General features: G+C 39.6%; 1 pseudogene across 1 annotated transcript; it reads right to left on the bottom strand.

The window, feature by feature from the left end:
• Nucleotides 1–260: 260 nt before the first annotated feature.
• On the bottom strand, nucleotides 261–14,587 carry LOC145510840 (uncharacterized; annotated as a pseudogene). The gene is made up of 8 exons (XR_014057280.1): nucleotides 14,378–14,587; nucleotides 8,071–8,197; nucleotides 7,803–7,863; nucleotides 6,030–6,067; nucleotides 5,144–5,866; nucleotides 4,892–4,975; nucleotides 4,620–4,816; nucleotides 261–4,457 (listed from the first exon to the last, which is right to left on the bottom strand). The product of XR_014057280.1 is annotated as an uncharacterized LOC145510840 (transcript).
• Between the last annotated feature and the right edge of the window lie 325 nt (nucleotides 14,588–14,912).

Here is a 14,912-nt window from a genome sequence, read left to right on the forward strand (position 1 = left end):
CCTATGGTTGCTTTGACCTGACAGGTGAAATTACATGCTCTTCCATGGACCTGTACATTAGCTGAGGATCAAACTGCTGGTGTTTGTACTGCTGAGATAATACTTTCGCAGTAACTCATGATTTTGAAATGTTGTGGAAGCAACATGCCTCCCTTGCTTCCAGTGGAAATGAAGTTAAAAATGGCCTCCACATTCAGGAATTACTGAATGCAATACTACCCCCTGCCACATTAGCTACTGTTAAGGTTCTGAGGCTTTTTTTTTTTTTTTTTGGCCTCACTGCACTGCTTGCCGAATATCAGTTCCTCAACTAGAGATTGAACCTGTGCCCCTAGCAGTGGAAACTCGGGAGTCTCAACCACTGGACTGCCAGGGAATTCCCCACTGAAGCCTGTTTGTACTGCTCCTGAATATTGAAAACTGCCTAATGAGGCTTGGCAAATGGATTTCATGCAGCTTCCTCTAATGGATATAAATAGGCTCACATCATGGTCTGTGTGTTTTCATACTGGACGGAGGCCTTCCCTTGCAGACACAGGAACTCTAACCCTAATCTCTACTGTGGCTAAAATCCTTCTTGAAAACAGTATCTCTACCAGAGGAACTCCTCTTGAATTTCATATTAATCAAAACACCCACTTTACTGGTTAGGTGCTTTGACAAGTCTCTTCTGTATGAACGGTTTTACAACATTATCACTGTGATTACTACCCTCAATCCTCTGGTTTAGTCAGACACACTAACAGCATAATTATGACTCAGTTGGCAGAATTTGTTGAGGCCCTATAAATACCCTGACCAAATGTATTGCGGTTAGTTCTAGATCTCAGAGCCAGACCTTTCGGAACTCATAAACTCTCACCCTTTGTGACAGTCACAAGATGCCCAATGCAGGACTACTGCTTCTTTTGACCTACAACTGATAAGAGGAGATGCTTCAATATTGCAAAGGCCTAACTGCTTCTATGAAAAGTAACCATATTTTGGTAGAACAGTCTTTTCACAGTACCCTTGGGAAACAAAGACCTTATGGATCACATCTTGTAACTTAGAGATTTTGTTGATTTAAGAATGCACTTCTAGGGACTTCCCTGGTCCAGTAGCTAAGACTCCACACTCCCAATGCAGGGGGCCAGGGTTTGATTTCTGGTCGGGGAACTAGCTCCTACCTGCAGTAACTAAAAGCTCACATGCTGCAACTGAAGATTCCACACGCCACAACGAAGATCAAAGATCCTTTGTGCTGCAACTAAGACCTGGTACAGCCAAATAAATTAATTAATTAATGTGAAAAAAAAAAAAAGACCTCCAAAAGAACTCTCTTCAGCCTCTCTATATCTGGACCAGGTCTGCTGGAGGTTTCTTACCAAACCCTTGATGATAACATAACTCTTCAGATGATATCCAATGGCTATGATCTTAATAACATACAGACTAAAGTGCCTGAAGCTTCTTCCTCTTACCTCTTCTTGTTACTCAAATGTGACCTTAGTAGGTTTCTTATCTGGGTTCTTTCCCTTTGTCGTGAGACACTAAACCCCAGGAAAGGTTCTTCCTAACATTGAGTGGAAAAAAGCTGCTAAAACTGGAAAACCTGACTCTTGCTAAGTGATGTTTTCAGAAAAAGATCTTGTACAGAAGGGGAAAATGTAAAAAATTTAATAAACAGAAACCACAAATAGGATGGGCAGACCAGAATGGGGAACTCTCACATCCTGCAATGATAACAGAGCCCAACAGGAAGAAGAAAGATACTTCTTTCCTGGCAAGGATTCAGCCAATGAAAAGTCATGGTTTCTTTGTTTATTAGAGCCCTCCCAACTTCTTTTTCTACTCTATAAAAAGTGTTCAAATTCCTGTGCTGTGTGAGGACTTGCAATGTGCTCTGCCATATTGCAGACTATGAGTTGCAATTTTGTGCTGATTCTGAATAAATCCTTCTTGCTGGAGAAATACATAGTGGTCTACTTGTTTCAGATCAAGAAAGTATAAGGTTAGATTATTGATTTGAGATCTCTCTTTTGTTACTATAGGTATTAACTGCTATAAAAACATTTCTATTTACTGTTTTAGATGTAAACTATAAACTTTGACTCCTTGGGCATGATAATTATATCTTAAACAAAGCAAGTGTTTGCTACAGAAAGTAGACCTTAGACTAATAATATCTAGAGAACAGGGCACTCAGTGCTTCAGAAAATATTCTCAATCATGACAGTCTAAATTTCTTGCCAGGTGGACACATGAGGGTTTGCAGGAAAATCCAAACTGTGCTGGATCTTCAATGTTGAATTTGGGGACAAGTGTAGAAGCCTACAGTTCAGATCAAGTGGAAGTCAAGCAGTCTGTGGAGGTTTTAAGGATATACTTGATTGATAGGGAAAAGAATGTGGAAAATGGGCTGGAACCAAGTGTCTGTAAAGGCCTGTGCTTCTGATTGCTTCTATACAGTTGACTTCAAAACCTGACTAAACTATATTTCTGCTTTCCAAGTTTCATATAAGTTATGCTTTAGTGACTTCTAACATAAGGCAACACATTCTAGAAAATATAGTTCATAGTACTCATAGTAATATACTAGGATCAAGAAGAGTCATTGCCAAGTCTAAATTTTATTGTCCTCTCATAAGTCGCTCTTCCTAATGGAAATCTCACAGTCCAAATATCAACCAGAAGAAGTGACAAAGTGTAAAGGACAAAAGATGAAGATAATAATTCACAAGAGATTGCACTGTGATGAATTTTGCATACTTATAAATAAATATATGGCTATTATATATTCCAAGGAAAATAGAATAAGGTTCTTCAGGCAATGAAAAGGTAGTTTCTGCTAAGTAAGGTCGAAGATATTACATGTAAAATGAATAAGGCATATCCAGTACTTGCCACAGGAAGCCAGTGGGGAAAAAAAAAACAAAGTATCATTTTTCAATGTCCTTTTCCTTACACATAACTTACAAAATTAGGTAAAAATTAAACCTACTTGCAGATTAGAAATAAACTTCAATTCACGGTTTCAATAGACTTCAAAATAGACACACAAAAAATTACCAGACGACTAAAGGAAAAATTACCTATTAATTTTTTAGGAAGTATTGCTAAAGAGCCTCTTGATGAAAGTGAAAGAGAGTGAAAAAGTTGGCTTAAAACTCAACACTAAGATCATGGCATCCGGTCCCATCACTTCATGGCAAACAGATCAGGAAACAATGGAAACAGTGACAGACTTTATTTTTTGGGTCTCTAAAATCACTGAAGATGGTGACTGCAGACATGAAATTAAAAGACATTTGCTCCTTGGAAGAAAAGCTATGACCAACCTAGACAACATATTAAAAAGCAGAGACATTACTTTACCAACAAAGGTCTGTCTAGTCAAAGGTATGGTTTTTCCAGTAGTATGGATGTGAGAGTTGGACTATAAAGAAAGCTGAGCACTGAAGAATTGATGCTTTTGAACTGTGGTGTTGGAGAACACTCTTGAGAGTTTCTTGGACTGCGAGGAGATCCAGCCAGTCCATCCTAAAGGAAATCAGTCCTGAATGTTCATTGGAAGGACTGATGCTGAAGCTCAAACTCCAATACTTTGGCCACCTGATGCAAAGAACTAATTCATTGGACAAGACCCTGATGCTGGGAAAGATTGAAGGCAGGAGGAGAAGGGGACGACAGAGGATGAGATAATTGGGTGGCATCACCGACACAATGGATATGAGTTTCAGTAAGCTCCGGGAGTTGGTGATGGACAGGGAAGCCTGACGTGCTGCAGTCCATGGGGTCGCAGAGTCAGACACGACTGAGCGACTGAACTGATTGCTTAACGAGTACCTACAAAATTATCTCACCACAATGAATACTTGTAAAGCTAATTACAAATCCATACAACAGAAAATCACTTTGAGAATGAGTCAAATTACGAAGAAAATATGTGCACAAAATTTCTTTCTTTCATGTTGTGAATTTTCTGACAGCTTATCCATAATAGTACTTACATGGATTTCTTTCCAGTAGAATTTTCACATGACTTTGAAAATATTTGTTATAATTGGAATTTTCCTTGTTTTTCAGTTATAAGTTTTCTATCCCGTGTACATTTTTCTATGGTTTTTTGTATGGACGTGGGGCAAGTGAAGGTTTTCCTACATAGTTTACATTCAATACAAATCTCTCCAGCCCTTTTGTGGCTTCCCAAAGAAATGGGACTAAAGGCTTTCCCACATTCCTTACACACATATCATTTCTCTCCAGTGTGTACTCTCATGTGTCCTGGGAGCGTTGTGCAATGTATGAGGGCTTTTCCACATTCTTTTCATTCATTTTCTCCCTGGTGTGAGTTCTTCCATGTATTTGAACATAACTGGGAATGCTGAAGGCTTTGCCATATTGTTTACAAAAATAGAGTTTCTCTCTAGTATGAGCTGTTTTATGTATTTGGAATGAACTGGGACAAATAAAGGCTTTCATGCATTTCTTACACTTATGGCACTATTCTCCATTATGGATTTTTTTCATGGTTTCAACAAGAACTGGGAGGGCTTTACTGCAAGTTCTACATCAACAGGGTTTCTCTCCAGCGTAAGTGTTTTTATGTGTTTGTAATGAACTAGGACAATCAAAGCCTTTCCCACAGTCCTTACATTTGCAAGGTCCATCATCAGTATGCACGATCATGTGTCTTTGAACATTTGAAGAATAAATAAAGGCCTTTCCACATTCCTTACATTCATAGGATTTCTCTCCAGTATGAGTTCTTTAATGTTTTCAAATAGAACTGAGGTAAGTGAAGGCTTTACCACATTGCTTACATTCACAGGGCCTTTCCCCAGTATGACTCCTTTGACGACAACAAGGAAAACTGAAGGCCTTATCACATTCCTTATATTTATATGGCTTTTCTCCATTGTGAGTCCTTTCATGACAATGAAAGTAATTGGGAAAATCAAAGACTTTCCCACAGTCTTTACATTTATAAGGTCCATAGCCCGTGAGCTTCATTATGTTTCTTTGAAATTTTGTAAGAGAAATGAAGACTTTCTCACATTCCTTACATACATAGGGTTTCTGTCCAGAATGAGTCTGCTCATGTTTTCGACAGGAATTTGGACAAGCGAAAGCTTTATCATGATTTTTACATGTACAGGGCTTTTCTCCATTGTGTCTCCTTTCACGACTTTGAAAGGATCTAGAATAACTGAAGGCTTTACCACATTGCTTACATTCATAGGGTTTCTCTCCAGTATGAGTTCTCTTATGTTTTCGAAAGGAACTTGAACAACTGAAGGCCTTACCACATTTTTTACATTCATAGGGCTTTTCTCCAGTATGTGTCCTTTCATGTCTTTGAATGTAACTGGCACAATTGAAGGCTTTACCACATTGTTTGCATTCATATGGTTTCAATCCACTATGAATTCTCTCATGTTTTATAAAGTAACTGGGACAACTGAAAGCTTTACCACATTGCTTACATTTATAAGGTTTCTCTCCAGTGTGTGTTATTTCATGAATTCGACAGTATCTGAGAGAACTGAGGGCTTTACCACAGTGCTTACATCTATAGGGTTTCTTTCCAGTATGAGTTCGTTCATGTTTTTGAAAGTTGTGGTGATATCTGAAGGCCTTACCACATTTCTTACAATCATAGGGTTTCTCTCCAGTGTGAATCTTCTCATGCGTATGTCTAGATTGATGATGCTTAAAGGCCTTCCCACATTCTTTGCATTTATATGTGGTTTCTCTTCATATTCCTGATACTCACATGACTTTGGTGTAGTATGAGATGTCATGTGCCTATTAAAGGATGAATGATGCATGAAGGCCTGTCCATATATACTGAACTCATATAGTTTTATTCCAGTAGTCTTTTCTGATTATGATTTGAAATCAGGCTAAACGTTTCCCCATACTGATTACCTTCTTTATTTTTATAGCGTTTCTACCATATGACTGCTGTAAAAAATTAGAAGCATATTATTAACGAATGACTTATTAACTATACTTATTAATAGTTATGACAATGAAAATTTAACCATTTTCAAGGAAAGTGTAGGTTTTCTGCACATTCCAACTGAAAGTGAATATAATAAAGCTCTGAAAGATAATCAGTAATTATTAAAACAGTAATACTCATAAGTGGTGATTCTGAATATGATTCCAAGTGTACTATTTTTCATACACTCAACATTTAGGATAAATTTGAGGAAAAAAATGATGCAACAATTCTAAGATTCATTAGTTTTAAGGCTGGGCTGATTTATTTTCTTTGTTTTAAAATGTCATGGCATAGACCATTTTGAGAAAGAAGAATGAAGCTTGAGGAATCAGGCTCCCTGACTTCAGACTATATACCTCAAGACCACAGTAATCAAAACAGCATGGTCCTGGCACAAAAACAGACACATAGATCAATGGAATAGGATAGATAGCCCAGAAAAAAACTCATGCATTTATGGTCTATTAATCTATGACAAAAAAGGAAAAAATATACAGTGGAGAAAACACAGTCTCTTCAATACATGGTGCTGGGAAAACTGGACACCCACATGCAAAAGAATGCAATTAGAACATTCTCTTAAGATCATACACAAAATAAACTCAAAATGGATTAAAGCTGTAAATGTAAGACTGGATACTATAAAACTCTTGGAGGAAAACATACGCAGAACACTCTTTGACATAAATCACAGCAATATTTTTTTGGATCTGTCTCCCAGAGTAATGGAAACAAAAGCAAAAATAAACAAATAGAACTTAATTAGACTTAAAATTTTCTGCACAGCAAAGGAAACCATAAACAAAATGAATAAACAATCTACTGAATGGGAGAGAATATCTGAAAATGATGTGGCTGACAACGGATTCATTTCCAGAATATACAAATAGCTCATACAGCTCAATATCAAAAAAGCAAAGAACACAACCAGAAAATGGGCAGAAGACTGAAATAGAAATTTCTCCAAAGAAGATATACAGATGGCCAACAGGTATATGAAAAGATGTTCCATGTCACTAATTGTTAGAGAAATGCAAATCAAAACTACAATAAGGTATCATTTCACATTGGTCATAATAGCCATAATCAAAAAAACTACAAGTAATAAATGCTGGAGAGGGTGCAGAGAAAAGGGAACATTCCTACACTGTTGGTAGGAATGTAAATTGGTATAGTTACTATGGAGAACAGTATGGAGATTCCATAAAAAAGTATAAATAGAATTACCATATGATCTAGCAATCCCACTCCTGGGCATGTATCCAGAAAAGACAAAAACTTGAATTTGAAAAGAAACGTGCCCCCCAATATTCCTAGAAGCATTATTTACAATAGCCAAGACATGGAAGTGACCTAACTGTCCACTGACAGATGAATGGATAAAGAAGATGTGGTATCACTTACATGTGGAATCCAAAAAAATGATACAAATGAACTTAACTACAAAACAGAAACAGACTCACAGGCATAGAAAACAAACTTATGGTTACCATAGGGGAAAGGTTTGGGGAGGGAAAACAGATAAACAACAAAGACCTACTGTACAGCACAGGGAATTATATTCAATATCTTGGAATAACCTATAATGGAAAAGAACTAGAAAAAGAATGGATATTATATATATAATATATGTATATGTATATATATATATATATACATATATATAAAACTGAATTACTTTGCTGACTACCTAAAACTAACACAACATTGTATATCAACTATACTTTAATAAAACATAAATTTTAAAAGATGCCATCGTATACTAACATTCTGTCATGGGACACTGCTTTCTCCTGTCAGTGTGACTCACCTCAGATTTGTCCCATGATTTTCATACTGATTTCCAATATCAAGGTCTTCCTGTCTTTCTCCTACAATGCAGACCAACAAGAAAATCATTATAAATTATAAAATGTTAGAGAAAAGTTTTACATGACAGACCTATGATGACCTATGACCATGCCTGCTTTATTTACCAATGTAGTCTCTTTCCACATTTTACCTCTTGAACATGTTGATAAGCAAACAACATAGGTTATCTAAAGAATTAAGTAATTAAGAATGTCATCATCCCTTACCTACTGAGGTCAGGTTTTTGAAGGTTTCCTGCATCACATCTCTGTAGAGTTTCTTCTGGGCTAGATCCAACAGACTCCACTCCTCTGTGGTGAACTTCACACTCACGTCCTCAAAGGTCACTGAATCCTAAAACATCCCGTTTGTGTGTGAGAGAATGGGTAGGATGAAGAGCACCAGCAATCTATACTCAGTTCACAGGAAGTTCACATATGACACTGTGGTCTCCAAACGTTTGTTCTATAAGTTTATCATTAGAACTTTCACTCTGTGGTGTTACTCCCTCGTGAATTCAAGAGCATCATTAACACAAGGAATTTATTGCTACATTTGTCTTGTGATCACTTCCAAGTCTTTATTGCTCTCTTTGTCAAGACAGAACAACTTGTACTTCCCTGATGGTATAGTCGATAAGAACCCACCTGCCAATGCAGGGGACATGGGTTCGATTCCTGGTCTGGGAAGATTCCACATGCTGTGGAGCAACTAGGCCTATGCATCACAACTAATGAGTCAGTGCTCTAGAGCCCACAAGCTGTAACTACTGAGCCCACATGCCGAAACTACTGAAGCCCATGTGCCTAGAGCCTGTGCTCCACAACAAGAGAAGTGACCACAATGAGAAGCCCATGCACTGCAACGAAGAATAGTTCCTGCTTGCTGCCACTAGAGAAAGCCCGCACACAGGAATGAAGACCCAGTGCAACCAAAAATAAATAATTAAATAAATAGAGCACCTTGGAGAAATAAGAGAAACGCTCTACAAATGAAAGAAATAACTCCATTTTAAGTACACTAGTTCCTTCTGATAAAAACTTTTCCATTCCCTCTTTAATATTCACCATATTGTGCAGCACTGTACAATCACAGGTTCACATCTGCATGAGGTTTTAACAAATAACAAGTGAAGAATTGGAAGGTTTTTCTTCTATTCCCATCACCAAATGTGAGGCCAAAAGTCCTGTGGAAATCCAACTTGTAACAAGATCCAACTAGATATACTGTCATGAAGTATTCCATGCTAATGGAAGATTAGTCCAATCCAGGTGGCTCAATGAAAATATTCTTGTGGAGGAGGATAAATTAAAATTTGTATAATATTTGTCACATGCTGGGTTTTGCCTTCCTTTCTCTATCTCACTTTATGGGGCTAGGAAATTATTCAGTGTGAGAGTCCAGGCATGAGGAGGAAAGCAGGACAACTTGCACCTCCACAAAAATCCCTATATTCATGTGCCTCGGAATGGCTTCCGAATAATTTTAGGACACAGAGTTGCCCATACTGAGATTGTATGATCACAGAAGACCTCTTTCTGGAAGAATCATAAAACTGTAATTTGGGCCTTGATGACCTTGAGGATCAGGTTGACTTGAAGTCTGCAAGGGCTTCATTAAAATCTACAATAGTTTCAGAGTGAATTTGCACAAATTATAAAAAACATAGAGTTCAACAGTGCTCGCCTTAAAAAATAAAATATCCTTTCCCTAATTTCAGCAGCAAGTGATTCCTGACTCTCGAGGCTGTCCTGCCACCTTCTCTCATTTCTGAGCTCCCCCGTGGGACACAGCAGCTTGATGGCCCATCTTATGTATAGGAATCCCCAGTGGCAAAAGTTTCCTAAATGCTGGTCTCTAAAAGAGACCAATTATCCATTGATGTCCAAGAGGAGGATACAGAAAAAAGGCTCCCATTTATCGTGACAATGCTGGAAGTAGAGTAATATGAATGAAGGAACGTCCCTCTTGTTGTGGGTCCAGGGAGTAAGAGAAGCTGCCTAAAGGTAGCCCTAATTACTCTTTATTCACTGGAACAAGAGCGCTTGCTCATAACAAATCCAACTACATCCTGTGCAAAAGACACAGTGAACATTAGCAGGCCCAAGACTGCTTATCCTTAGAAATGCTTGCTCACAAATTTCATCTTTCAGTAGGATCTGTGGTTTTGGGAGTAAGCTCAACAACCTTATAGATAAACATGACTCTGTGACTCTAGTGTGTTTATGCAAAAAACAGAGTATATGGTAAACTGATCAGAAGATGCCTACCTGATCAGCCCCACACCTCCTCAAACAACTCTGGAAACTGGGTAGACCATAATACACATGTATACTCACAATTTATTTGGAACTGAGCCCATTCTATGTGATTACAGCAAGAGACAACATTTGAGAGCTTACTTCTGGTTTTCTCCACACCAGATTTAATTCAATACTAAACAAGACTATTACAAAATATGTAGTGATTCTCATAAGAAAATTTTAAAAATTATTGGGTGATGTCAAAGTAGACTGAAATAAGTAAAGTGATGGCATGTGTTCTTAGAAAGAATTCAGCATTGCCCAGATGTCACCTCTCCCAGATGATATATTATTAAATACCTAAATATATTAATATATTAAATACCTAAAACAGTTCTTTTTTCAACTTTATTTATTTATGGCTGCACTGGGTCTTTGTACTTTTCTCTAGCTGTGGCGAGCGGGGGCGGGGGGTTTGGGGGGGCTACACTTCATTGTGGTGTGTGGGCGTCTCATTGTGGTGGCTTCTTTTGTTGTAGAGCACAGGCTCTAGGCGCCCAGGCTCAGTAATTTCCCTGTGGCATGTGGGATCTTCAAGGATCAGGGACTGAACCTGTGTCCCCTGCCTTAGCCAGCAGATTCTTAACCACTGAACCACCAGGGAAGTCCCCCTGAGACAGTTTTTAGGGACTCAATAAAGACTACTCCAAACTGAACAGGAAGAAGGAATGTCCAAAAGTGGACAGTCTCCTATGGAAAAATGTGATGGTCTACCTCTACGGTAATTCAAATGATACAAGTATTAACAGAAAGAAAAACAAACAGAACCAAGGAAAGGAAAACTGTCTTCCATAGGCCAGATTGTATGTGGAGAGTTGGTTAAGGAGAGAGCAGGAAAGCAGTGGCAAATATCGTGAACGTCTGCCTACGTAAGAGACAAACTGTTATCCAACTGGAAAAATGCAGCATATTTCCCTCCATTCCATAGACAATAGGCTGCTCACTGTAGATTTAAATGTGAAAGACAAAACGAGGCCACTGTTAGAAGTTACAGGTAAATATGTTATTGACAATAGAAAGAGTATTGTCATATAAGCAAAAGAATGAATGAGCTATAAAGCCAGAGACAAATTCAAATATATTAAAATTAAGATAATTAAAAGATACACAAAAAAAGGGAAGAAAAATATCCTTTTGAGGATAAGCTTAATTGGAAGATCAAGAGTGTGGAAATATTTAAAAGAGCAAGAATCTGAAATTACTCAAAATATATTGGGGACTCCCCTGGTGGTTCAGGGGTTAAGAATCTGTCAGCCAATGCAGGGGACATGAGTTTGATCCCTGATTGGGTAAGATTCCACAAGCTACAGAGCAACTAAGCCCATATAGGACAACTACTGAGCCCACGCCCTAGAGTCTGTGTTCCCCAACAGGAGAAGCCTGTGCACCAAAACTAGAGAGTAGCCCCCACACTCCACAAATAGAGAAAGCCCAAGCACAGCAACACAGACTCAGCGCAGCCAAAAATTAAATAAATACGTTTTTTTTCCTTAAAAAAATTAGGAATCCATTTATCTTAGAAATAGCAGAGCCTTTTAAATGTCAAAGTTCTCTAGGGACAGGCACATAAACTGATCTAAAAGTGGAAAGAGCATCTGAGAATTTAAATACACGCATCTTACATCTTGAGGTTCCCTTCCCTAAATGAATCAAAATTCTATTTGGTTCCACAATTTTTCTGCCTTACATCATCTCTCTCAATCAACTTACATTTTAAAATCCCAAGTGCTACTGCAAACTAGTTAAAGGGTTGCAATATTTAAGACAAAAGAATCCAAAGGAAAGCAAACTCAAATACTGGAATCAAAATAGATAAACAAGATAACCAACAATGACCTACTGTATAGCACAGGGAACTCTACTCAATATTCTGTAACCACCAATACGGGAAAATAATCTGAAAAACAATAGATGTATGTATATGTATAACAGAATCACTTGGCTGTACACCTGAAACTAACACAACATTGTAAATCAACTATATTCCAATATAAAATAAAAATTAAATAAAAAAAAACCAGGAAGCAGCCTGCTTCCCTTAAATTCAGAAGAAAAATCCACTTTCAGAAAGTTGAACATATTCCAGACTTGGGGTCTAAACACTCTGAGTTGAGATGGAACCCCTAGAGTGGGTCATCCCTGGTTAAGGAGGACAGGGTACACGTGAGCAGTCATACGAATGAACTCTGGGAGTGCCACATGCCCTCCCCTATCCTGTAAGCATGGAAGCTCTCCCTCTCCCAGACTTCCATTGTCACAAGTTAGGAAACTCTCAACCTGATTTACTTTAAGGTTCTCACCCAAAAGGAACTCCCCAGTTCATAAACCTTTGTCCTGAGACAGAACATCTGATCTTCACAGACTTTTCCGCTGTGGACAAATTATACTAATTGCACCTACACTGTGGATGCAAAACTCAAACACCATTCCTAAAAATGCCTAGGCCAGGGGCTTTCCTGGTGGTTCCGTGGCTAAGACTCCACACTCGCACTGCAGGGGGCCTGGGTTCAATCCCTGGTCAGGGAACTAGATCCCACATGCTACAACTAAAGATTCCACAGGCTGGAACGGAGATCAAAGACCTGAACGGCAACTAAGACCCAGAGCAGTCAAATAAATAAGTTAAAAAAAAAAAAGTCTAGGCCTACGGAACCAAAACAACAACCTCAAAAAAGGCATCATCCCCACTCTTATGTAAAGGCGCACCCTCAGCTTTCCAAAGTTCTACATCTCTCACTATAAAGGCTCCTTCTGTGATGGGTGTGAGTATGTAGGACACCTGTAAGAGGAGGCTTCCCAGGAAGAAGCAACTGAGTCTTGGAGTACTTGCCCTTGCAGCCTCATGGGGGCCTTAGTGAGGCTCACCGACCGCAGACCTCTACTCTCCCTGGACTTCCTTTGGATCATTGAGATTTTAAATGACACAAAGCTAGTTTTTGAGCAAAATTACTTAAACCCAGTGTTTATGTGGGAAGGAGGAAGGAAAATAGTAAGGCACACAAGTAGTTCAAGCAGAAACCCCCAAATATCTACTCCATCCAGAATAAAACATGTCAGCTAATTATTATCTCTGTGGCAAGAAATTCATCTGTAAATAATCATACTTGAACACTTTTGGTCTAAGCCCTGCAGTTCCATTTGAAAACATCCAAAAGTAAGCACAGACCTCAGAAACTTATTTTACACGTTCAGGGAAAGAAAGAGTGAAAGCAAAATTCTTAACAAATGGAATTAATACAAGAATATTCTGTTTTGTCTCAAAGTAACTTCTTTCTTGCCTGTTTGAACTATTTTATACTGTCCTTACGGCTGTATTGATTAAATATGTTTTTCCTTTCTTGGAAAACAGAGACTTAAGTCAATAAATCTGTTCAAGGTGACAAACCCAGGGAGAGACAGTGCTGACAGATGAGAATGTTGTTAAAGTTTCCAAAGAATAAACTCCACCCTAAAGACTTCCCGCAAGATGCATGTGTCCTGTACAGATTTTGCGGGAAAGGCAAAAGGTTTTCATACAATGTACATGATTCCATGTGGTTCCTCGGCTTTCTACTCATATAAAATATCCACAGATTAAAAAAAAAAAGTTTTTAAGAGCCATCCATGGCTCTGTGGGAAAAGGATAAACTATTAAAATATTGGGTCCCTTTGAAATGCACTGCAGAGTTATAATGATGCTGTGAATCCGAAAGGTGAAGCTGGCTCTGGGAATGAGAGGAAGGATCTGGAAATTTAGGGTTTATTGCCAGAGCTAGGCTGGGGACAGAGGTTGGGGATGGTGCAGAGCTGTGGATTTGAGACCCCGCTCTAAAAACAAAACCACTTGTAAAACTCTGAAGAAAACGAGTCCCTCGCCCTCGGAGGGGAAGCGAGAGAGGATAAACTCCAGAGAGCACTGTTCCTCCCGCGTACAATCCCCGCAGACGCAGTCACGACTGTTCCCTGATGACCCTCCCTTGTGGTAACCTCACAATCTGAGGAAGACGCGGGGCTGCGGGGACTGAGCTGCTCAGAGGGACTTCGGGCTCAAGGGCCAAGTCCCCGTGCGCCCTGTGAGAGGACTCGACACCCGGGGGCCCAGCTGCCGGCCCCGCCCCTACGCTGATTGATAAAGGGGACAGAAGTCCGAGCGGCGACATCCACGCATGGCGTCCGCAGACCCGAGTCCCGCCACGACCGGTTTCGACCAGACCCTCCACCCCGACTCCACATCTAGGGGCAGCCCACTCACCATTGCTAGGTTTCCTTGAGTCCCTCCTATGACTCCCACGACCACTGCAGATCACAGTGCGAGAAACACTGCGGCAAAGCATATGTCATCAGCGACTCAAGATCTGGAGTGAGGGAGGACTTCTGCGCAGGTGCGGCACATCTCCCCACTCACCTTACCCAGCGGGGTTCTTGATTGGACTGTTTGAGAGGCCACGCCCCACGCTTGAGTGACAGCTGGGCAGGAGGTTGCGTGTAGGCGGAACCAGCCTCCGTTGGCAGGCGGCGCCCGGACCCTGCAACGCATATTTGCGTTAAAGCGGAACTTCTTCCCGGCTGGGAGCTGCCTGAGTACACGTTTTCGTCTAGTTCTTTGTGAACTCCGAGTGAACAGGGAAACACTGATTGAATTACCAAATGAATCAAGTACAGCACACGAGGATGGCCTATATCGGGCGACCCTGAAATAGTAGGGTCTTATGTCCTATGTCTGTTCGTTTCCAAGGCAAAACCATTCAATATCACGGTAATCTTAAGTCTATGCCCTGACCAGTAAC

Source organism: Giraffa tippelskirchi, chromosome 6 (genome assembly GCF_054371585.1).
Source record: "Giraffa tippelskirchi isolate mGirTip1 chromosome 6, T2T-mGirTip1v1.2.pri, whole genome shotgun sequence".
Taxonomy (NCBI): Eukaryota; Metazoa; Chordata; class Mammalia; order Artiodactyla; family Giraffidae; genus Giraffa; species Giraffa tippelskirchi.